Here is a 25,286-nt window from a genome sequence, read left to right as displayed (position 1 = left end):
TCAGTGGCTTCTTCCCCTTCGGTCCTTATGGCCTCTGTATCCCTCATTTATGTCTTAATCATGTACTCACAATGTCGTCAACACTACCATAAGAGGGGAATATCATCAGCTGCAACAAGAAAAGGTGAGGCTACCCATTGATTCAAATAACTCATTCAAAGGCAATATCATTGACTCTAGTTCATTAATACTAAAAATACCCTCGCAATGTAATTTTTACCTTGTGCACTAGTCGACACCAATGGAATGGTTGCCACCTGCTCCTCTTCCGGTAGAGGATCCTCATATACGACATGCTCTTCCATTTTGAAACCTAGCTCATGTTGTCCAGATGTTGTGGTGTCTCTACCAAATAATTCTATATATAAAAAACATGTTTTTTTTATTAGATAAAGTAAAAGTTGAAAACCAAACTTTCATAATTGAACTTATGACATAAAAAAATCCCTTTAAAATGTGGTTGTTTCTTGATATATCTGAATATCTTAGTTGAATATGTTGATCCTATCTTTAATCACATGAGTTTTATCTCTAATGTGAATCAAATGAACAATTTTTTGTTTGTTTTAACACAAGCTTATTGATTGTTATGATTGGGCTAGGATGAAAAACTCATCCTCATCAAACCAATCAGGATCACGATAGTCTACTCCTGCAGACTAATATTTCAACAAAAGAAATTTTATTTTGATTATTTAAATAAATATTCAGTTTCACGTTAAGTTATTTGAATTATTTAAAGAAATAATCTCCTACCTTATTTTCAACCCTTTCTAATGTTTCCAAAGTATATCTTTAACGAAAGAAAACATTTTGTTTTCTTGCCATAAACATTCTTGGAAGTAGTGAAATAAGGAAAACATTTTCTTTTCATGTCATAAACATTCCTAGAAGTAGTGAAATAAAATAAAATAAAATTGGTAAAACTGTAAAATTAATCAAATAATCAAGCCAAAGTATTTTTTATTTGAAATTAGGTAGGGTTATCTTTCCCTTAGGATGATCTTGAGTGGGAATACTTGGATTGATGAAATCTTTCCCATCTTCAAACCATACTTACCACTTTCTACTCATTATAAAGCTCCTCACACCCCAAAATTTGTGTCTAGTGCCCCCTTGGATTGGTTAGACCTTGAAGTCTTGATTGACCCTTGATCCATTTGGGCAAGGATCCATTGAAGAGGTTGATGCAAGAAATAAAGAAATGTCAAAATCCATTGTTTCCCCAAACTAAAAATAAAATCATCAAAAGGAAAAAGAGGGTGAGTACAACATGTATATGAATCCTTGTACCTTAGCATATAGGTTTCATTTTTCCCAAGCAAATTATCCCTAAATTCGGCCTTCCCTAGCTAATAATTTCACTTGAAAAGGGTTGATATTTATTGGCTAGTTTGAGATATTTGGCTAGCCCTAGGTTTGAAACCATAGTTTTAGCCCTAGGACTTTTAACAAGTCTCTTTCATTTTAGGGTTTGAAGAGAGTGATTTAAATAGGGTTCTTTTTAAGTTCATCCAAGAATTATCATTCATTGATTCCCTTCATCCTCTTTGACTTAGTGGTCCCCCTTGCATTGGGATTGTTTTGAGTCAATTTCCATAGTCTCCTTGCTTAGGGTTCACTAGGTCTTTATCAAGAATTCTTAATTTTCTTGACCTTGAGGATTTGTTTCTTGGCCTTGCATAAAATTTAGGGAAACCTCCCTAAAATTTCAACCAGAAAATTTAATCCTTATGATCATAATAAGCTAGCAATGTGGTCATGCCTATAATAAAGAGGAAATTAATCTTTTGAATGATAAATAAAATGGTCACTAATTTAGAATAAACGGTAAAATTTAAAAGATAGAAGAGCAAGTTGGGAGAAATATGCTAGAAATAGACAAATTCAAGGTGGAAATCAACCAAAGTCAGGGTGAATTAAATAAAAACATAAAACAAGAAATCAACCATATTCCAAATACATATATTGCTTGTCAATGCGAGCATAGGACCCAACCTAAATGTTATTTTTCCCAATTCACCCACAATTTCCATCTCAACCCTCTCACCACTATCATAGGCCATAATAACACACCAAGGTACATTAAATTATTAATCATGAAGGTATAATTGTTGATACTCAATGAAAATTAAAAATAGAGAGTGGAAAAGATAAATAAGGGAGAAGAATTTTATCATATATAACATTCAAAATGAAGAAGAAAAAATAAAATATCATCCATTCCCTTTAATAGCCTAACATAAAAATGGCACATGTGTTGGAAATCCTTAATGCCATATCTCATTAAATCTGAATATTTTTAGATATAATTTGTTTGAAAGATTCTATAGTATATAAGAAAAACATTTTTTTTCGAAAAATCTTACTATATTACAACCAAAATGAGACGTTGACTAATACATTCATGATCGAGAAACACTTATGACAATTAGAGTGCTTGAGCTATTATGAGATCAATTATAGATTGATTTCTTTGTGTTAAATCCCCACACTAGAGATGTGTGTTATTAAAACCATAAAAAAATATTTACATAAGGTGAAAAATGAAGGAAGTGAAATTAAGTCATACCAAAAATATCACAATGTTTGTTAAAGTCAAACATCCTCCCAAACCACACACCAAAATACCAAGATATCTTTCATACATCAATGAGAGGGGAGTAAACAAAGTTTGGAAGCTTAAAGACAAAAGTAGTAATTGCATGAAATATATAAATAAATGGGATCCAAGACATAGATTCAAGAAAGAAGATAGTAAAAAATATATATATATAAGGGTAGAAAAGAGGATGGGTTAAAAATTGAATTTGAAGAAAAAGGTTAGGAAGAAGACAAATCACTACATCATTGCCAAGTTTTAAATGGAAAGGAAACAGAAATATTATACTTAGAAAATAAAATCACCTGTGGATTGAAATTAGAATGTGATAGTGATAAATCCATTTCAAAAATATCATCAACCTCAACCTCCTAGCCCCAACAGAATATTAATGAAGAGTGATGCAAGAAAATCTATTACTCGAAAAGAAAAAACACAACCTAAATCATGTGAATTTCATTCCACGTCAATTGTTGAATATTCATAATGTTTAAGACAAAAGAAAAGGATGATGCAACCCTAGAGTTTCACTCGTAATTATGATTAAAAAAAACTAAAACCATAACCCTAAAACTTAGAGGAATTATAGGAAATAAGAGATAATGATACTATTTGGTTTTTGGAAGCAGTAATAACTATGTAGAAATCACCTTCATTAAGAATTTAAATAATTTTTGTGTGCCCAACCAAGGATGTAAAGGTTATTGTAACTAATGGAGAGGAGGTCAAGGAGACAAATATATGTGATCTAAGTTATATACAAATACAAAATTTGGAATTAAAGAAAGGGTTTTATGATTTACCATTATACATAATATATATTGAATGAATAATTGAATGGTTGTTTCATCTAAGTGGTATCACCACCAATATAAGTGAACATTTAATGGAATTTTATTGTCAAGTTGTAAAAAAATTAATTATATGGCCTTGGTAACCTACTATATAAGTATAGGCTTCATAATTAAAAGGAGAAGGTCAAGGATATAGACAATAGGGAAAGAAAAGAACATTGGAAAATCAACTCAATGATTCTAACCTTAAGGTAGTAAGAGTGTATTACATGAATGAACATCAAGCCCATACTACATTACTAGGTCAAAGAACTTCAAAGTATGGTGGACACATTATAAAGGAACCTTATTCGTTTTCAATATTTGATTAACAATAGGGTCAAACCCATGCAACATGATAAATATGATTCCTCAATAAGGCATGCTCAAATATAGAAAGTCACATTAACTATGTTTTGAGGATAAAACATCTTGAAAGGAGAGCCAATTTTTTGAATATAAAATAATATTTATAGACATAAAAACATAAAAATCAATTGTACTTAGATGATAAGAGTGATGTTATCATTCTGATGTGTCCAAGTAGAATCAAAGACAAAGACTAGTATAAATGAATAAGTTCTCTAGAACTATGGTCTATTCTAACTTACCCTTGGGTATTATATATATATATATATATATATATATATATATATATATATATATATATATATATATATATGGAAGTACATTAAGAAAATATTGTTTTAGGGAAAGTAAATATTAAAATTGAAACCATTACGTAATACCCATAATACAATCTCAGAAGAATGGTACACACGAAAATGATGTAGTAAGGACTTAAGGTACATAATTTTAATTTTATAGTAGTATCACATATGGTCTTTGTATAGTGAGACAGAGGCTAATACAACAACAATAATTATCAACAAAGCTTTTGTTTGCATATATGCCATGCAAAACCAAGCAAGGTTAATATAAATATATAGTCGGAGCAAACTGAGAAAAAAGTCTGAGACAAAAAATCAGGGGGTGGCCCCAATCAAATATTTGACTCAACTAATTCATTGTATTAACCATAAATCAATATACTGGAAATGAGGCTGAATTATCCATTTTGAGAAAAAGCAAATTAATGGCTTGAGTTGTGGCCTCGGTAACTATTTCCTCATGGCTACATTCTAACCAAGAAGCTATGAAAATAGAGATTTTTTTCAAGAAACTAGGGTTTTTACCATGCACATAATTTTTTCCCTCAATCTGTTGGTCTTGTTACTTCTTTTATACCATAAGGTGTGTGAGATATCCCCTACCTTAGTTTTATTTGTAAAATTTTATATGTCAAGTGTGATGACGTTGTGACTCTAAGACTTAAATGAAACTAATTTATCAGTAACATAAAGTATTTTCTTGTTGATAGATTACTTTATGTAAATATGTTTTATTAAGTTATTAATACAAAACTGGAAAATAATATTGAGGTTGCAAATGGATAAAGAGAAGCTATGGACTAGAAGCTAGTGGTTAGATTTATTTTCTCTTGGATGATGTAAGACCTCGGAATCTGATTTTAGGATTAGGTTATTAAATTACAGAAAATTTATTGATAAATAACTCTCCCAGAAGACAAGATGTTGTCTTAGGAAGTTGGGGAGAGTGGAGACCATTAATAAGAAAATTAATTACCTACAACCTAATGGATATGGGAGGAGGTATTTATTAACTGCCAACAAAATCTTGAAAAAGGGACTTTTTGTCCTATACTATAATTAGACTCACGAAGTGTAGAGATGAAGTAAGGAGTTATAGTAGTCAAAGGAAACAAAACAGATTTGGCTAGCTTTTGGTCCATTAATGAAGCTCGAGGGGACTCATACAGGTGGAAGAGTCAAGGATCGAAGGAGCATTGCAGCTCCAACATTATTTCCAGAAAGAATTTGGCAAGTTGGTACATTGAATAACAAGAATTTTTAGCTGCCATATGCTAGGTGTTTATCGTTGAAAATTGGTGCAACAGAACTGTTGTTATAGTTTACAAGTTTTCTAAATATGCATGTAAATGAAAATGAAAAATAGAATTTATATTCTTCAATTATTTTAAATGGTTCAATTATTTTGTATATACACAGAACAATAAAAGTTATGATACAAAAGTCTAAATATAACAGGTATTTTACTTTACTATATAATGATTTTCTGGAGTATCATGTGAGAAATATTTATCTTTGAATGTATAGACAATAATTTAATTTAAATTTTAATGTACATGTAAATATGTTAGAATAGAGAATGATATATCTTAGTAAGAATATGAGATAGCCTACATAGGGTATTCCAAAAGCATCCATTTCTTGTATATAATTTTAGTGAAGACAAGATATTAACTATAAAATAAAATGAAGAGCAGAGGTATGGTTGAACTGGCCTAATATATCAAAAAAGAATGAAATTTGACCCACGGCCTTAGGAAAAACATAATATTAACCATAATATATATATATATATATACAGTAAATGCATCTGACAAAAAAAACAACAAAACAAAAACAAAAAAACAAAACAAAAAAACCTTTAGAAAATGATAGAGTGCTCTACAGTTAATCTATGGAAAGTATAGTACAATAAAGCCAATGAGTAAATGAGGGGTTGTAGCCAACAAAGAAAGGAACCCATTAGTGGGTAAAAATTATTATATAACATTTATCTTATAATTTCACTAAAGCATGCAAATATTGAAAGTTAATAGGAGAATATACTGGTAAATTTTGAAACTACGGATGTAAAAAAAGAAACTATGGACTATGTAATAATCCATTTCGAATGATCAAACATAGACTCAACATCCAATATGGGTTTTAAGATAAATCATTTGTTAACAAGAATGGTTGAAAAGACCTATGTGACAAATGTAACAAAAATAGTACCCATTGACTGAAGGCTTTCAACCATGGTTATTTTAAAAAAATACAAACAAGGCACATTTTCTTTTAAATTTCCCCTCAGGGTAATGTTCTGTATAGCTTCCATGGTAATTAATTTAAAATAGAACCTTAGTGTATCTATCATCGAAAAGAGAATAAACCACACACATAAGAAGCGACTAGGGAGGTCAAGAGCATTCAACCTGTAACGGAGGAATTCGAACTCATTAAGGGACTGCAAGGGTTTTGCAATGAGTATAAAGAAAAACATTTGAAAAATGCCAAATAATGAATGTACTTGAGAATTTTTGATAGAAAAAGAATGTCAGATGTGAGTCAATAAATGAGAATATTGTTAAAGAGGAAACCAGAGGAAATTGTGGGAAAAATGAAATAAACTCTATTAAAATGGTTATAAAGGAATAAAAGGTTAACATATTCAAGTAGGGTCAAAACCCTAAAAATTAAATATAATTTTGTAAAATTTTCCCATGGCATGACCTGTCCATAAGTGGCCATGGCTAAACAATTGAAGTAAGATTCAACTGAAGTCAAACAGAACCATATCATTATGTCTAGGGTCTCAAAATTTAAACCATAACTCGTAAATCGACCAAGAAATAACAAAGAGTGAAAGAAAACACATTGAGGGTTTAACCCTTTTTCAAATATATATATATATATATATATATATATAGAGAGAGAGAGAGAGAGAGAGAGAGAGAGAGTTTATGTAGAGTGAACCTTTGCCAAGAGTCTACCTCTGTCGAGAGCAAACATCTGCCAAGAGAAGGTCGAGAGTAACAGTATAGCTCCTTTTGACGGTTTTGGATCCCGCCAACATATAGGGGGTCTCCCTGATATGAAGTCCCAATTAGACCTCACATCGTTTGGTATACGATCCCCATCTGGAAATGTGGCCTAGCTTCCATATACTTAAATATTTTCCTTGGCTACAGTTGTTAGCATGAAAGAGAAACTCACATGTGCTTTTGAATGAGCAAGTAAGTATGCCTTGTGAAATGTTCAATGACAAATGTATCAAGGTTATTTCACTGGAAGGGAACAAAAGTGAGTCTTTAGGAGAAAATTAGTGGTACTATTCTAATAAATACAGACATGCATACATATCAAAGAATCATTAATCAACTATCGAATTAGTTCACATAGAAGTAACGATCATTAAAACCATAACAACACACATTCAATTAGATGAGCAGCAAAGCCAATGAAATAGTTCAATTTATTTAGTACATAAGAATGCCAACATATACCACAAACATCCAAAGAATAGCCTTAAAAAATTCATGATATAAGCGTGAAAGTGTTTTGCCTCAATGAGATTTGTATACTAAGTGAAAGTTCCAAGATACGTTGATACAAAGAAACACCACCAGCTCCAATAGTGGAGCATTAAGCCACTACTCGCTCTCCAAAATAATTGTCTTCCTCTCTAATCCTTAGTTGGAGAAGCCAAGGTAAAATTCCTTTCTTTGCATAATGAGTCTCCATTTATAATAAGAGGAATTACTTTTAATATCCCCATGACTCTTGAACTCCCCTCATGACTCTTAGACTTCTAATGTGACCTTTGGACTTCTAGATGACTTTTGTACTTCAAAATGACTTTTGAAATTCTCCATGTGACTATTTTGTCCATATATGACTCTTGGACTTCCACATATTTACATTTACAATATTTCCAAAATTACATCATCATGTGACGACAACATGACAAGTCATAGACATGACTTAGACTCATAGTGAATTGTACATAGATCTCTTTGAGAAGTGATGACACTTCCACTATGTCTTTAACATAGTGACAGATCTTGCATTGTTTTTTCTTTCTACCCTCCAAAGGCTCTTGAGAAATCATGGATTCTTCATGGGTCACTTTGGTCATTCAAATCGAGTGTTCTTCGAACTGTCGCAACATGGTACCTTTGTACATTTTTATCTCCACCATGCTTCCTTGGGAAGCCCATTTCGACAGATATCCTCACACACCGTTTCCATGCTTTCTTGAAAACCTGCAAGTATATATTACTCATGACAAGTAAACATTAGCCCAAAAATCTCCTATCCTATCATGCTTCATGCAAATTCTCTTTTTGTGGGTCAATAGTGCACTAGGGGAAAATAGATAGGTCTTCTAGGAATAAGATAAAATTTCAAGAGATAAGAGGGTCTTCACTAATAACTGAGAGTGTTCATTGTGCTCTCTAGACAAGGATGAGGCTTGATGGAGGGTGTAGGGTACAGAAACAAGGCACAAGGCAGCATGATTTATTCACTGAGGATGCATTCTACACTTGGAAGGGGAACCAGGGCCACAAGGAGGGTGCAGGGCATAGGAACAAGGCACAAGGGAACTCATTACTACCCATTGAGTATGTGAAATGCACTCAATTTGGAGATAGAGAATAGGGTTAGTGCAGGGAATAGGAACAAGCAATAAGTAGGAGGGATTGTTGACTCGGAGTGTGTTATGCGATGGAGGGAGAGATAGGGTTTATCTTGGCATAGGGAATGGAAAAAAATGACAAGGAGGGTCTCCTACAAGCCTTAGGATTTCACAATACACTCTTCCTGCCCTAAAGGGTGGGCTTGCAAATTCAGAAAATTGTCTAAGTCTAGAAGGGTGGAACCTTGAAAAACACAATGAGTTAGGGGTAAAATCAAGCGTGACACATCTAAAATCAATAGTAAAACTTATACAGAACCCAAGAATAAAAAATATGCATCAAAAACCCAGTTCACAAACACTCACCAAGTACAACAGACCAAGTATGTGCAGTTGCGACCAAAAAGTGTTGTTTTGTGACTAGAAAGTGTACTATGACTTCAAAGTACATTATTGATTTTGTTAATGATCCAACGACACTTAGGAAGGAACGTAGAAACTTGAAACATGTGTAAGAACATAAAATGAAACTTGATGAAAAAATGAAACACTTCACATGACATAAGGTAGGCTCCAAAATTTGAAAATAGCAAAATTTTGGAGGGTGTTGTAGCAGCTGCAACACTTGGCAACACACTAGAAGCATTTCAGCTTCTTTGTCTAGGAATAGCTTTCATCAAAGGATTATCTCTTCTATAAGTATTGATTCATCAATGGGATTACTTTGGCTTTTCCACTTAACCCGATTATAGACATAATACCCATCATTCCCTTCCTTGGTTAAACTAATCAAAAGATTTTTCCATTTCACAATTGTTTTGATCTAGGAAAGGGTAATATGCAAATGAGAGTTAAAGATATTCAGAGTATTATTATTCATCTTTGGTGTTTCTCCACCCCCAACAGACCTGGATAATACTATAACAGAGTCAGTACAAGAACACAAGCATTTCTTTGTTGCCAATAAGCCTAAACAGTACCCCGACAAAGTTACTTGCTTCACCTCCCTGCGCATGAAGCCTTTCTCTTATTGCACCTTTTATTTATTTTATTTATAGAATTGTTCTTAGGAACTTATTATTTCATAGGGGCGGAAATGGGATCCTGACTTATTGAGAGAAAAATATGTTTCTCCTTCAGAGAAGTTTATATATACCTCTAATATTGATTTGCTAGCTATTGATTTTCCCCTTCCCCATCTCTACTTGATTGTATCAACATGTAAAACACCAAGTAAATTCAACACCAATTTAAGGAATTAGGATGCTAGAATAGATACAAGTATCATGGTTCCACTCAAAGGTTTCCTCTTGAATATATCGCATTTTCCTTCTAGACATTACTTGACTTAAGGCATTTCCCATACAAGGAAGGAGAACTAAGAGATAGCCAAGTATTGTGGTTTTCACAATCCCTATTCATTTTGCCACATAATCTTTCAAGCTATACATATACTTTCACATAAGGTCTTATTTATGTACATTGACCAAGACAAAGGGAAAAACAATAAGACTCGACAAGATAAAAAACATAAAATCAAGAAAGAAACTATATACAAGAAGGAATGCAGCCCAGGGCTGCTATTGAAAGTAATTTTTAAGATCTCAGCCATTCAAAGGAAGAGGATCAGTCATCCCATCTAAGGAAAGTAATGTTTAAGATCTTGGACATTTACGGTAAGAGGATTAGTTGTCCCATCTAAGTATTTCAACTTGTAAGAGGGGTGGCAAAGCTTCTCAATGATGGTATAAGGTCCAATCCATAGGGCTTAAAAATTGGTGTTCTTTTCTTTCTCTTCATGGGATTTATCCCACTTCAATACTAGGTCACCCACACCAAAATATTTATTCCCTGCAGACTTCTTATCAACCAATGCTTGATTCGATTATGGTGTACAACAAACTTCTCTTTCACTTAGATCCTTACTTCCTCAGGCTTAAGAAGAGTATCTATTCGATTTTGAACAAGGAGACATGGTTTGCCTTGAGATTCCTGAGAACGCTGCAAGGCAAGAACATATATATTCGATGGAAGGAAAACCTATTTTCCATAGAGAAGGAGGTATGGAAACGTTTTCAAAGATGGTTTGGGAGTGACACGAACAGCCCATAATGCATTCACCAAAGATTTATGCCAGTTATTTTGTTCAAAGAAGACGATTTTCTTGGTAATAAAGATTAAGTTCTTGTTTGTTGACTCAGTCAAATTGTTTCCCTGTGGGTAGTAGCTTGATGCATGCTTTAAGACAATACCATTTTCTAATCCAAACTCATAAAGCTTTAACAAAGAAAAATAAGTCGCATTATAAAAGACAAGCGATGTAGGAACATTGAACCTAGTTATGATATTATTCTTGAGAAATTGAATGACCTCCTAAACGTTAACTTGCCTTAATGGAACTACTTTGGTCCACCGAGTAAAATAATCAGTTGTAGTAAGAATGTGTCAGTGTCACTTCGATGAATGAGGAAATATTTCACCAATAACATCCAATCCCATTGTTGGAATGGTTCCTCAATTGCTACAGGTAGAAATGGGGTAGTTGACTTCTGATCACAACCAGCACATATTTGACACACTAGGCACTTTCAGGCATAGGCATGAGCATCTTTAAATAATGTGGGAAAATAGTAACTAGCCCTCATCACCTTATGTGTAGCGGTATCGCCCGTGAAGTGTGCATTTTTTGTTCCATTGTGCAGGTCTTTTAACACCCTTTTTGAATCTGTAGGCTCTAAACATCTAAGCAGGACACCATTGTGGTGGTTTCGGAAAGGTACACCATGTATAAGTTGGTAGGATAATGCTTTAAGGATGATTTCCCTCTTTTGTTTGTTCTATAAATGTGAAGGAAAAGTGTCGTTCTCTAAATATTGCCGTATGTATGAATGCCAAGGCGTGGTTGTACTTGTGGAAGGAACTTTCTCAATATCATACATTTCTATTACTTATTCCCACCCAGAAGGATCTTCTTTTAGTGAATCCATTTATTTGGCTGCGATTCAACAGAGACCATGGCCTTTGATGGTGTGAACTGGCATGAATTTAAGCTCATATTCTTGTAAGTACATCATCCAATTCACTCTCCTTTCACCCAACTCTTTTCGTTCAAAGAGTGTCCTAACAATTGGGTGAGGCACATAGATAATCGTGTGAGATTTCAGGAGGTAAGGCCTAAAGTTTTTAAACTCCCTATATATTGCGTACACTTGCTTGTCGATGGCAGGGTACTTCAGTTCTAATCCCTACAAACTAGCACTCATGAAAGATATAAGTCTTTCATTTCCTTGATTTTCTTTCTCTATTAAGACGACCACAATAGATGAGTTAGAAGCAAAAGTATACAACATGAAATCTTTGCCAAAATCCAACCTATATAAAGTTGGAGCATCAATGATAGCTTGTTTGATTTAGGCAAAAGCATATTTCTCTTTCTTATCCCATTTATATGTATAATATTTCTTTATCATCTCTTGTAATGGTCTAACAATATGTGCATAGTCATAGATGCAATTATGTAGGAAATTAATATTTCCCAAGAAATATTGAATTGCTTTCTTGTTGATGGGAAAAGGAATTTGAGCAATAAATTTGATCCTTTCTAGGTCAACCTTAATTCCACTCTTATAAATTATATTTCCTAAGAGATTACCTTCGGACACACCAAAGATGCTCATTTTGGGATTCAATGATATTCCATATTTATGACATCTCTTGGAAATTTTCTTTAAATGAAGAATATGATCAGATCTCTTCTTAGGAAACATTATCACGTCATCTAGATAAGCAACTACACTTTTTCCAATAAATACATGGAATTTTATATCCCTGTCTCATTGAAATGTAGTGTCGGCATTGATAATCCTAAATGGCATGCGCTTGAAAGAAAAATTCCCCCACTTCATCCTGAAATTGGTATTTAATCTATCAGGTTTTGCTAATGGCACCTAATTATATCTAGAGAACCCATCTAGTAGCGAGAACATATCTGACCCAGATATCATTTGTATTATCAACTCCATAAATGGCACGAGGTAATTTTCTTTGTTTAAAGCCCAGTTGAGGTAACGAAATTCAACACATAGGTGTATCTCGCCGAACATTTCCTAACAAGAATCAGGTTGGAAACACATGTAGAATGTCTAACTTTAAAAATGATTCGAGCATCTAAGAAATTCCTTAATTATTTCTAAATTAGGGGTTCAAGCATCAATTGAACTTTCATTATATTTTCATGAAATGGTTTCACCCCTTCATTAATAGGAATGACATGTTGTATGATACATGTATCATATGTCTTAAAACCATCATATGTCCATTTGAATACATCTCAATACTATTTGAAAAGATCAATAAAATCTTGTCGTTCTTTAGTAGAACAACATGTACCAAGGTTCACATATTTAAGATCATCCTTGGTGCCCAAATTGACTGGTTCATGTGATAAAATTGAGCTCTGAGTCTTCATATTAACTGGTCCACTGAAATGGTTTTGTAGGTCATATAATTTCTCTAGAGACACCACACATTTTGGCATTGGATTCCCCTTGGATGCTTTAATGCTTCCTGCAAAGCCTTCTCGTGCTCATCTTCTTCAATAGTCACATATTTGAACACATCTACATTGGCCATGAAGTGTAGTATCTACTAGTCATCATTAAATACGCAAAAGTTAGTGACATTGTTGGGAACAGAGGGCTTATAAATAATTTCAATAGAAAAACCATATTTTAATGGTGACATTCTAGCAAATGCATTGGTTAATGTATCTGCAAAAGCATTACAAACTCTAGGAACATAAGTAATATTAAATTCTTTAAAAGATGAAATAAATCACCATACCTCTTGTTGGTAGTTTTTCAATTTATGTGAAACATAGTGTATGGTATTCCTTACCTGATGGGACACAATCTCTGAATCACTAATTACCTTAAGTACCTCCACCTTGAGGTCTATGGATTTATTTAACCCCGAAATGAGTGCCTCATATTCAAAAGTGTTATTTGTTCACTCAAACTCCAAGCGGCATGACAAGATATACCATTTTTCCAAGGGTCTATAAGAATACAACCCACTCCAAAACCATCCTAAGTCTTCAAACCATCAAAGTATAAGGTCCAAATATCCTTAGTTATTGAGCTAGTCCCTGAACTAGTAGTATGTACATATTTATTCAAAGTTCATTAGCACTAATTAGACTGCAAGGAAGGATCTCCAACTGTGTATTTGATGGTATAGGTGAAGGCTACACTTGATAACGCCCATGATCAACTTCTAGAAAACAATTTCTAAAATTGATATTTGCAAAGCTGATTAGCTCATTGTGTCCATTAAGTGGTGTCACGGTGTAATTCATGTAAGGCTCACTTTCCACTCGAATATGATTGTTTCTTTCCTTGTAAGGAATCCATGAATGTGTCCAGTCGTTTGAAAATTACCCTTGTATTTGTTGGAAATAATACTGAGAGGGGGGTGAATCAGTATTATCAAGTCAAATATTCCTTTTTCAAAATCAAATGATATACGCTACTTCAGTTAATTAAACCCGCGTATATACGCAACTATGCAGAAGGAAACCCGCGTATATAATGCAAACTTTTAATTTACTTTATCTTTCTGATGTTGATTGTTAATCTGTGTTTCAGAAGCAAATAACCAGTAACCAAAAATAGTAAAATAGAGCATAAAGACAATCGCACACAAGAACACAAGATATAAGGTGGAAACCCAATGTGGGTGAAAACCACCTGCTGCAATTCGTCTCTATCTTCTCTTTAATTAGAAACTTCTTTTTACAATTGTACTGGTGCAGTCCTTTACCAATACGCAGGCTGCAACCTGCAGAGAGCTACAACCCTCTCTCGTTTTCGAGCTTCTTCTGGAAGGGAGCTACAACCCCTTGAGCTCTTGCACTAGCCAAGATACTAGTACGTAGGTGCTGTCCTACAGAAGGCTACAACCTTCTCTTTCTTTCAGGGACCACGTTTCATAAATTTTCAGACTGGATCCACAAATAACATCAAGAATTTCTGCATCAACCAATCACCTTTTCACCAATCAAAACTGAATCAACATAAACTTCTCTGACGACTGTACCCAGATCATAGTTACAGTAACCACACATCAAATCTGAACCCAGAACACTGCAGCAATAAACAGAGACAGCTAGATCACAACTCAAAAGATATACGTTGCTTTAATAACCTGAAACCTGCATGCATACGCTTCTGCGTATGGAACAAACTGCGTATATGCTCCTTCGCTTCACTGAACCAGCATGTATACGCGCCTTCGCTTCACTGAACCTGCGTACAGATCTATAAAGGATAATTCGCTCTTTCAGATATTCAAACACTAATTAACCCAGATTATCAGACTTATAGATCAAGCAAGCGCCACATATAGCAGATCAAAATCATACAAAGATACTATCATTCAAGCTTAAATATTATGACCCATCAATAGAACTTATCCTTCTCTTTGCGCTAAGGTTCCTCCTTCATTCAGATCCAGATCTGCACCATAACCCAATTACCAGTATTCCAAATCTAGCACTTTATCAAATATTCAATAATAATTCAGATGATATTTTGCCACATGATCTCCTTCCTCTTTTATAGTTTTAGGCCTTCCACAATACCATGGTCAAAAACCATAATAAACCAATACCACGGACCCAATACTTGGCATCAACACTTCTGACGAGGTACCATGGTCCAAAACCATAGGTTCAAATACCGAGGACTAACTACCACGGACCAAAAGTAAGTTCTCCAACATATACGCGCTTTTCCTTGCTTGAAAGTGCGTGTATACGCATACGCGCCTTTGAAACGTCTAACCCACGTGTATACGCGTCTTAGTCTAGATGAACCTGCGTATATGTCTTTTCCTTCATTCTAAAAGCCTGAACTGAGATCTGTTACCAAAGAGAGTTGCCATCAAGGACAACACCTGTGCCATAGCTCCAAACCTGTGCCATAACGCCAACAGTATTTTGTTGGACCAATCTCTATTGGGAAGCAAGTCATAGGCTTCTAGAATGTCCACAATACTTGTAAGGAAAAATATTGAGAGGGGAGCGCGGGTGGATCAGTATATTTAATTCACTTTCTCAATTTCATATTTAGAATTATGTGCACTACTGTTATTCAGACAACTCGCGTGTGTACGCGCCTTTAGTGAATTAAACTGCGTATGTGTAGATTGCTAATTTTTCACAAATTCCATCAGTGATTTAACTTAATTAGTGCATAATTATTCATTATCCATTCATTATTAACCATGAGAAGTAATATAAAATAAACCATCACACATAATCAACACATCAACATATAAGGACATTGATATTTTATGTGTAAACCCAATGTGGGAGAAAACCATCGTTGTTGTCGTCTCTACCTTCTTCTCCTATTATAATAAAAAATTATTACATTCTATTCTTGTACTGGCATAGAATATTTACAGTATGCAAGCACCCACCTGTAGGAGGCTACAACCTCACCTCATTCTCTAGCACCAAATGGAAAGGAGCTTGAACCGCTTAATTTCATTTTCCAATGCCTACCGGAAGGGAGCACCTACCCAATGAAAAATTTTACCAGCTACCACTGGAAGGAAGCTCCAACTCCCTTAATGAAGGCTCCAACCCTCAGCACCCTTCATGGACCATGTTTCATAATATTTCATATTGGAACCACCTATCTCAAACAACCATCAAAAACATGCAAGTCTTCTTTCATCAAATTTTCACACTGGACCCACACTCTGTAATAAGATCAAACAAATATACCAAACTGAATAATGAATCACATAATTTGAATACAATCATTGAATCACCATTGAATATCAATCACTAATAAATTGAATCACATATGTGACTGAATCAGTGAAAACTAAATCAACCCAAGTTACCAATTAACAAACAAATGATCAAATCAAGACCAATAAATCAATTAATACTATACTCTTCAACCAATCATGCTAATAACCAGTGTCATCAACACAAAACAAATAAGCAGTCATGACAAACCCTGATCAACTTCACCTCAAAATATATACACAACTATTCTGAAGCATATCCACATATATCTGCGCTTCCTATGCATAAGACCTATGTACAAATATCAAATCATTTAATACGGGACCATTGACTAATTAAATTATTGAGCTATTGAACCAACCACTATAGCACAAATCATAGAACTAATCACAGATCACTGAGCCAATCACAGGCCACTGAAAATACCAAAGCATACCCAGTCACACTTCTACACCATTATAACTAATCAATATAATAAGTCACAACCAAATAAATCCAATCCACACTATCAAATATAGGCCATTTTGATCAAGACATCAATGACGAACAACAACAAATAAAACAAACTTCATCATTTGTCATCACCATGTAGCAATTAAAACTCTAGAACATATATGTGACTTCCATTAACCAGGTCTGCTTATATACACATTTACCATGTATAACATCCACGTATAGATTTCAATGTATTGAATATGAAAACGTATCTCAGAATATATATGTGACTAATATGAAGAACATATGTGTATGTACACGAATATCTAGAAGAAATCTTGCATACCGATCTTAAATTACTGAATTAAATCTTCATTACACAACACATGTCAAACCCAGATATTTATGCACATACTATCAAAAGCTACATATCTCAACAAATATATATTCATATCATAGTTCCACCATAATCATAGATCCTACATTGTTAGCCACTTAAAACATTTTTCAACAAGAAAATCAATCAAGCATATCCTTCAACATTTCTTCATACCTTTCATATCCGAGTCTCCTCCTTACTCCCTGGTGCACATCTATTTCAAATCAAATCATACATGAATAATCTATTACATTGCACACTTAGCTCCTTGATCTCCTTCTCCTTATATAGTTTTTTCCTTGCCAATACCACAGGAAAATCCTTTGGTAATGTTGTTGATATTCATTTGACAAGATCAAATAGACATTGTCGACACAATACTATGGGAAATTACCATGGTAATAGCTCTTAGTTTCCTTCTTTTAATGGTTAGGATTATGTACATGACTTTTGTTCATAGAATATGTGTATGTACGCGACTCTTATTCATAGGGGTCATGCATAATTTTCAACCTTCATAGTTTTCAATATTTTCTGAAGTGAAGCCTGAATAAGGATTTAATACACTTCCTCATTTTTGAAATACTTTTACCAATAAAATTTCCATCTGCATTAGATCCATAATCATCAAGTTGACATCAAGGACATATTTTTCAAGCAGGTTGCCATCAAGGACAACACATTATCCATAATCCAAAAATCTCCCCATTTCAATTTCATGGCAACCTCTTTGGTGTTTGGAAACCACCTACAAACACCAAGTCATCTCTCCCCCTTTGAAATCAAGGGAAAAGGGATGAAATAGGCTAAATGAAGTTCTTCCCTTTTTAGAAATCACTACTGTAAGTTTGATCTGCGAATATGAATCATGAAATCTACACACTAACCATTCTCTCCCTGATCATATGTTGGGCCTTTTGGACATATGAAATATAAGTACAAGGCTTTATGACTCAAATACATGGCTATGACCTCTCCTATAATCAATGAAACTATGATCAATCACCCAAAAAAATGGGGTTACATATTAGACTCAAATTTTACATAAATCACCCAAACTAATGGGGTTACATACCTAACATGGCTTGATTCAAATATCCCATACATGATTGAATTTTACAATGATTACAACATGGGTATTTTCATGACCTTTGCATTAAGAGACATACATGACATCTATAACCAAGGATCTCAACAATGAAATACCTTTGTAGCACAACCACGATAATCATCAGCAACCACCATGCACCATATAGGCATCTGCAACATAATCATTTGGCAGAAGCAACATAAATGACATCACAACAACATGAACATCCTCATTATCAAGAAGAAATAAAGCAGATACGATAGTGTAGCATTATCATGAGGCCAAAAATGCAATATATCCAAGAAATACTTAATCAATTGTAGCAGCAGCATAAGATTTTTGCAATAAAGAAACTCATCACCTTGTCCTCCTGCCATTAAAGTCAACATACTCTCTCCATGCATCAACAACATATGTGAAACAAAGAGAACCTCTAACATTACAAGCCATCAACCAACATCAATATTGACTATAGCATATTTATCCTCCTCATTAAGTGCATCAAGATTTATACAACAATAGCAATCATAAGGCACCATCCATAACTTCGTCACATGAAATCCAATCATCATTGATAACCCATGACATAGTGACAACAACACATATTTTATAGTAGTGAGCAATGAAATAAGGCTGATGATAGTAGTAATAACCATGAACTCTTCATAGACAACATCATGCAATAAGGAGTACTTAAGAGATCATAATACCAACAATGAACCATTAGTAGCAAAGAAGATTCTCCCCCTAAACCTGTGCCAACTCTTCATCATCTAATCACATTATATCCTTCTCATCAACCAAAAACACACCAAAGAACTATACCAACAACAACAATAATATAAGATTTTGCAACAACGCATAAACTCATCATGAACCAACACCATTCCTAAGCAACATATGGGTATCATTAGAAAACTACAACAAATCAATGTTAAAAATAGAAATCCAATAATGGATTGACGGAAACATATGAGAAGCTCCCCCTGGATTTGTGCCACTTCTTCATAATTACATAGAAGCATACGCAATTGTCTAGGTCAAGAACCACGTACATACCTGATTTTCCTTCACAAGAAACATGTACAAAATATAAAATGATAACTTTGCATGGCCACAACTTCCCCTGAACATGCCATATTTAGTCTTGATTATAGTCACTTCATCAGATGCAACATTAGTAACATAAACATCTCCAAAAGAACAACATATGCAGTCATCATCAAGGTACACATGCATAGCTCCCCCTAAGATCATACGCCATTGATCTTGTGGACTTAATAGTCATTATCTGTTCTCCATGAGGCTATGTACCTCACATTTATTTTTGCAGTCTCTGTTAGAAGTATGCATTAAGTACAATAGACTACAGTAGGGGTTATCTACCCTATGTCTCTGACTATTGTACCTTTTTCTTCCAAATTTTCTTGTAATTTTTTATCATGTGTTCAAAATTGTGATGTTTAAATCATCTCATGTAGCCAGAATCTTGTGTGCTTCCATTCCATATGCTTGAACTGAAATTAGTGGCCTTATGGCCAAATGAGTTACAAATGAAATAATATCCATAAAACCATATTTTATACCTTCGAACTGATCTTGAAGAACTTGATACAGTTTTCTTTGATCTTGAAGATTTCAAATTTGGTGAGTTAATTGATTTAGTATTTTTGTGGGTCTTTGTCACTTTTTTGTGGATCTGAAGCTTTGTGGTTGTATTCAATGCTTGTCTTAATTAGGGGAGAGTGTTGTTCATTAATAATCTTCTCTAGTGATTCAGATGCCTTTACCCATTTGTTTGTTTTCTCATAATATTCCTTTAGAGACACAATTTCTAATTCTAAGTTTTCACAATGCCTTTCCTTTTCTTGAAGTTGTTTTGCTAAAACTTTTGTTCTTTTATTGGCTACTTATAATTGAGACTTTAGTAAGTTAATTTCCTTGACAATACTACTTTATTTTGTTTCCAGTTCTTTGTTTTCATTCCTGAGTCTATTAATTCCTTTCAATGCTTTAATTAAAACATCTTCTTCGCAACTATTTGATTCACTAGTTGATTGATCTTCAAGAGCCATAAGTATTTAGTAACTAGTGTTAGAATCTAAATTTGAATCTTCCTGATCATCAAATGAGCTTTGGCTATCTTGATTATAATAAAAACTTTTCTTGATAGAAAACTTTTTTTTTGGCATTTTTCTTGTCAACATCCTTTCCTTTTTCTTTCTTATCATGAATTTCTTTATATGGACATTTGGATGCATAGTGACCTACTCCTCCATAAGAAAAACATTTAAAGGGAAGCTTGCCTTTGAATTTACCAATTCCCACTTGAAACTTTCTCATGAAATTGGATTCTTCCTCATCTGAAATGTAGCTTGTATCTTTAGGCTTTTTTTTTCTTTCGCTTTGTATGTGACTTTAAAGGCTACTTCTCTAACACCTGATGTATCCCCTTTTCTCATCTCATAAGCTATAAAGATCCCATGGAGTTGATCAAGGGTAATAATCTTCAAATCCTGCATTTCTTTAATGGCAGAGACTTTGGCATTGAACTTTGGGGTTAGTGATCTCAAAATATTTTCAACAATAGCAAAATCCTCAATTTTGTCACCAAGGCCCCTCATTGTGTTAAAAATTTCATCTACTCTAAGGAAAAGGTGTGTAGTGCTCTCATTGTTAGGTCCCTATAATACTAGTGATTACCCCATTATTGTTGTAATTGTATCCCTTATTAATATTGTTGTGCCCCTATTGTGCCCCATAGAATCCCTCTATTGTTATTTTTGTGGCTTTATATTATTATTGTTAGGTCGGCTGGGTTATATTGTGACTCCTTAAACTCCTATATATAGAAAGGAGGTTTTGTCATTTGAATCATCCAAGAATTCTTCATTTGTGTAATGTAAATGAGGTTGCCCCCTCGAAGAGGCTGAATTCTAAGGCGTTCAACTATCTTTTCTATCTTTTTGTGAGCTGGTTTCATAACATTTGGTATCAGAGCTTTGGATTCTAGGGTTTCGCTGCTCCAAATAGGTCATCGTGGCATTTTCGCTATAACTTTTTTTCTGCGATGTTTCAGAAGCAAAAAAAAAAAAAAACCCATTTGAGAATAAATCGCACTGAACCTCGGATCCGAATTTCAGAGCTTTTCGCGCTATATTTGCGGAGATATGATCTGAGGAATTTGGTCTTTTTGCAGACTCCTGAATTACATTCCAAACAGGTGACCTAGGGAAAATCGTCATAACTTTCTCTCTGAGCATTGGATTGAAGTTTCGTAAGAAGCTACAGAAAGAGGACGGACTGTAGTTTCTTATATATATTTTTCAGAGCCAAAGGTTGAAACAGGGACACGTGGCATGTCGTACAAGTTCGCTCTACTAGAGTAGTCTATAATCAGGTCACTGTGGGAGATTTGGGATAACTCTTCCTTGGAGAATCCAATTTGGATCAAACTAGTGGCATTGGAAAGAGGACACAGAGGGCTACTTCAGGTCACAATTTCAGAACTAGATGATTTGAAATTATAGAGATACATCAGAGGCAATATCAAGCTCCTTCAAAGTGAAAAAAGGTCTGTAGATTTTTTTAAATTTTTTCTTAAGCTTGGTTTGAAAAATTATTTTCAAGAATTCAAAAGGCATAGTAGAGCATTATTATTAGTAACTGATGCCCCGAGGAAAGAAAATTCAAACACCTAGTAAGCAACCTGAAAGCGCTAGCATGACTCATGAAGAAGAGGAAGAAATGCTACATGATATATCAAAATTACAAGACCAAGTGCAACAAATGTCACTCTCACAAAAGCTAACAGAAGCTAAGATAAATGGCGTGGAATCTAAGATAAAGGGCGTGGAAGCTAAGATGAATGGCATGGAAGCTAGGATGGATGATTTGAAGACAGATTTGAATACAGACATGGAAGAATTGAAGATAAATATGAATAAGTTGCTACAAGAAATGGTTACTAATGGTGAAAGGGTAGTAAAGGAAACTCATGATGAGAACAAAAGAAATGTTAATCATGATTCCATAGACTCTAATGTTGGATCGAAGACCCACCATATTCCAAAAATCGATATGAGGAAGTTTGATGGCAAGGACCTCGCAACATGGATATTACAGATGGAGCAATTTTTCGATCTCAATAATGTGCAAAACACACAAAAGGTACGTATTGCAACTTTATATTTGGAACCAAATCAGTTTGTATGGTATCAATGGCTTTGCTCTCGTAAACAAATTATCACTTGGGCAATTTTTACGGAAGAATTGACAACACATTATGAGGACACAAAAAGAAACACTTTTTTTAGTCAATTGATAAGTCTCAAACAAAAGGGTTCAATAATGGAGCACATTGAGGAGTTCCAAAAATTGAACATAAGAGTAAAAAATATTCCAGAGGAGCATAGGGTTGATGTGTTCATAGGGACTTTAAAGGATAATATCCAACATGATGTTCGCCTTTGGGAACCTGATTCATTAGAGAAGGCATTCAGGTTAGCAAGAAAAATGGAAAGCAAAATTATGGCAACCAGGAAGCATACCAGTCACAACTATAAAGATGGAAGTGTTGTTACCCCTAGCCTTCCACAACCTATAAGGTTGACACCACAACAATTGGAAGAAAAAAGAGAAAAAGGCTTTGTTACAGTTGTGATAGCAAATACACTAAAGGTCATAAGTGTGCTGAGAAGAAATTATTTTACATAGATTGTGAAGAGGAAGAAGAAAAGGAGCAAGAAAGGTCAAAAGAAGAGGATATACTCCAGGAACAAAGCCTAGATAAAGAAGAAATGAATCCAACCATATCTTGTAATGCATTGGATGGAATTACCACTCCTCAAACCATCAAGATAGAAGGACAAATCAAGAAGAAAAAGGTAATAGTGTTGATTGATTCAGGAAGTACCCACAATTTTATTCATTGTAAGGTAGCAAAAGAATTGAATTGCTTCCTATATCCAGCACCAGAGTGTCAAGTGATGGTTGCAAATGGAGGAATGATAAATTGCTCTAGAAAGTGCCATAATATCAAGCTATCCATGGGAGAATATGTATTGACGAGCCCAATGCTTTCCATTCCAATGGGAGGTGCTGATGTTGTACTAGGAGTCCAATGGCTACAGTCCTTGGGTACAATAGCTTTTAATTTTCAAGAAATTTTCTGTGGAAGGAAAGGAAGTTGAATTAAGGGGTATTGCAGGGAAACCGGGAAAGATAATCAGCTCTAACAGTATGAAAAAGATTCTAAAAAAGGAACAAAGAGGTGTAATTGCAAAATTATGTTCGCTAGATGTTTCCACATTGGAATCATCTATTTCTCCAGATCTCCAAAAAGTCTTGGACAATCATTCCAAGGTATTTGAGACTCCCAAAGGTCTCCCACCTATTTGTGATCATGATCATGCTATTCATCTTATTCCAGGAAGTGTTCCTCCAAACATCAGGCCGTACAGATATCCCTATGCCCAAAAGAGTGAAATTGAACGTATGGTTGCAGAAATGCTAGAGGCTGGTATAATTCAACCAAGTCAAAGTTCTTTCTCTGCTCCAGTAGTATTAGTGCACAAGAAGGATGGATCATGGCGCATGTGTCTGGATTATAGGGAGCTCAACAAGCTCACTATTAAAGATAAGTTTCCCATTCCTGTCATTGATGAATTACTAGATGAATTGCATGGATCAATTTACTTCACCAAGTTGGATCTTTGTTCAGGATATCATCAAATCAGAATGAAGACTGAAGACATTTCAAAAACAGCATTTAGAACTCATGAGGGTCATTATGAATTTTTGGTCATGCCTTTTGGCCTTACCAATGCACCTTCTACATTTCAAGGTTTGATGAATTCCATTTTCAAACCCTTCCTTAGAAAATTTGTGTTAGTATTTTTTGATGATATACTAATCTACAGCAAGTCTTGGAAGGATCATGTTGAACATGTTGACAGGGTGTTACAACTATTGGAGGAGAAACAATTATATGCAAAAAGATCCAAATGTTTCTTTGGAGTACAAGAGGTGGAATATCTGGGTCATATTGTATCTCATGAAGGAGTTAAGGTAGACCCTAGCAAAATTAAAGCCATTAAGGAATGGAAAATCCCCACATCCATAAAGCATCTACGAGGATTTCTCGGGTTGACAGGGTATTATCGCAAGTTTGTTAAGAATTATGGGAGAATAGCAGCACCTCTAACAACATTATTGAAGAAAGATGCATTTTCATGGACTCCAGAAGCAACAAAGGCCTTTGAACATCTTAAAGAGGCAATGTGCCAAGCACCGGTCTTAGCTACACCGGACTTCACAAAAACCTTTATTGTGGAATGTGATGCTTCAGGAAATGGAATTGGTGTTGTTTTAATGCAAGATGAAAGACCCATTGCTTTTGAAAGTCGTCCAATCAAGGGAAAGTTTTTACACAAAGCTATTTATGAGAAGGAAATGTTGGCAATACTACATGCACTTAAGAAATGGCGACCCTGCCTAATGGAAAGACACTTCAAGTTAAAAACGGATCATGATAGCCTTAAATACTTTTTAGAACAAAGATTATCCTCTCAAGAGAAACAAAAGTGGGTCACAAAGATGTTGGGTTATGACTTTGAAATCATCTACAAAAAAGGGAAGCAAAATGTGGTGGCAGATGCACTCTCAAGAAAGGATGAGGATGTGGAAGCATTGTTGTGCGCCATTTCTATTATCCAACCAGATTGGATAAATGAAGCAAGGGAGGAATGGAAGAATGATGAAGAATTTTGGGCACTTATTCGAAAGTTACAACAAGATTCCAGTACATTTGATACATTTAGTTGGCAAAATGATTC

The sequence above is a fragment of the Pinus tabuliformis genome, chromosome J (genome assembly GCF_031772625.1).
Source record: "Pinus tabuliformis cultivar Carrire ecotype Pingquan chromosome J, CPIR1, whole genome shotgun sequence".
NCBI classification, from domain to species: domain Eukaryota; kingdom Viridiplantae; phylum Streptophyta; class Pinopsida; order Pinales; family Pinaceae; genus Pinus; species Pinus tabuliformis.
This window is presented reverse-complemented; position numbering follows the sequence as displayed.